Raw genomic sequence first — 2,284 nt, forward strand, 5'->3', positions numbered from 1 at the left:
TCCCAGTTTCTCCTTGCAGCACCCACCACATCTCATCTCTGTACATTTGCCATTAGTCACTCAGAGTAATCAACACAAAATGTTTTCTGTCATGCTGAGGTGAGAAAAAGCTGCTAGAGAACATTTGCCTCAGATTCAAAAGGATTAAGCCAATAATTTAATATTTATAGAACCAACCTTACACTAATATCATTTTACTTTCATCAAGTTACCCATAAACTTCACACTACACTGCTATTTTTCTGGTACCTTTACCAAGAGAAACTACTGCCATGGCTCCCATCCACGAGACGTACAGTGTTAGAATGCACTGAGGGCAACATTAAACATTTCTAAGTGACGGCAAGATCAGTGAGTAACTTCCAGAGGAAGAAAAAGTTGTTCAATTCAAAGCTCCTCATCAACGTCTGTAACTTTTCATATGGCAGAACCAGCACACAACCACAACATAGCAGCTCTACTTAAGAATTTTTGATTGTCTGGATGGAAATCTGAACTCATATCACAGACATCCTTTCTTTCGACTTCCATACAGCATTGCAAAGTGTGTCTGAAGAAAACATTTGAAATTGGCAAGTATGGATTTTGAGAGGCAGAAAGTTTCTGGTCTTTTTTTTTCCCCTATTTACCATTCATGATTGTTTTTCACTATGAAATTTTAAAGTCCTCTTCAATTTTTAGCCCCACATCAAAAAAAGCTAAAATCTAACTTGTCTAGATGAAAGCAACATGACTTCTACTGTAAGTGCTGTGTGCATCCTTGCTTCAAGGAAAAAAGACAGAGAGAGGTGTATCATGACCTTCCAAAATAGACACTGTAACTACTAAATCCATTTCAGGTTCACAAACAGTTCTCAGAAAGCAGTTTCATCCTTGGCCTTAAAATGCCATTAATACTTTTCCACTTCAGAATCTTCCACTTACACTCAAGGATGCTGTGCTCTTCTGTTTGGCACAGTGGGCCTCCTGGCCGTTCAGTTCTGCACTTTGGATGCAATGCAAGAAAAAGTGCTGGGCATGCTCTGCGCATTGATGCACCAAGTATGAGCTTCATGAGACAAACTTCATGTTCCCTCTAATCTGATCTCATAACTCTATTCCATGGGGACATCTTTATCACAAACTCAGCCCAGGATGCTGGAATTGAAAATTCCTTACTAATTAATTTTTAGCTGGCACAAATAAGCCTTTTTAAGTTAAGTAAGAACTGTAAGTCTATTCTCCTTGTTTAGCCACTTATAATTAAAGATAAATAAATAGCTCAGCTTTTTTTTTTTTTTTTTTTTTCCACTTCAGATGAATGTGCTGATCATCACAGTAATATTTCTGCAGTCTCTGGTTTGTGGGTGAGAGATTCTCGTGAAGAGCCCAACTCTCTAAATGGTTGCCCCAAAAAGAGAGGGATTAGATGTAAGAAAGGGGAGAAATAAATCTCAAACTGGACAAAAAGTTTCAAAAAATATTTTAAGCGTATATTTAATAGCCTAAAACGAAATATGTAAAGGAATGCTGCATACACTCTTAAAATCCTTTTACAAACAAAATTACATTCTCCCTGCACTGCATACACTGACACAGGACAAGAATGGATTTGCTCAGAATCCCCTTGTATCAATTCCCACTATCAGACATAAAATCTGTGTGCCTCATTTACCTATGGGTAATTAATAGAATGTACAGCTCAGACCTATGAGCAAACAAAATCTCCAGAAAACAAAACTCAGTGTCAGTGGAGTTGCATGTATTTCGTAAAGTTTCTGGAGAGCTAAAGTTTGGGAAAGTACAGCTAACAAATAATGAAAGTAGTCACGTATTTCACGTGACATACTATTAAATACACAGGTTGCTTCAAAAGTAACACCTCCTGTTTATTTTCATGGAAGCTGTAACTGGTACAAAGAACACAACAACATTATTTGACAGAGAAAATTCTCAGTTACAAAACACTTTTTTTCAACAGTCTCCACCATTAGTTACACATTTTCACCAGCAATGAACCTGAGCCCGCTGGTAACAATCTTCACCAGCAGAGGTGACCCACTGTCACTGTTACTGCTGAAATGCACCATCCAGGCCTCACTGCGCTCACATCTGCTGTTTGTTTGGGCTCCAGAAACATTCAGCAAGTACCAATCGACATCAGTGAGTGCCATTTGGCCCTAGGGAGGAATTCAGTGACACACCTTTGCTTCATCAGCACTTCCATGTCAGACACCACTTAGTTAGACAGCCCCACCTGATGCACAGCAATAAAACGTAATGGAATACTGGTGAGAAGTTTCAG

This window comes from Centrocercus urophasianus, unplaced genomic scaffold (genome assembly GCF_019232065.1).
Source record: "Centrocercus urophasianus isolate 14NV4802_14NV808 unplaced genomic scaffold, USGS_Curo_1.0 seq_23, whole genome shotgun sequence".
NCBI classification, from domain to species: domain Eukaryota; kingdom Metazoa; phylum Chordata; class Aves; order Galliformes; family Phasianidae; genus Centrocercus; species Centrocercus urophasianus.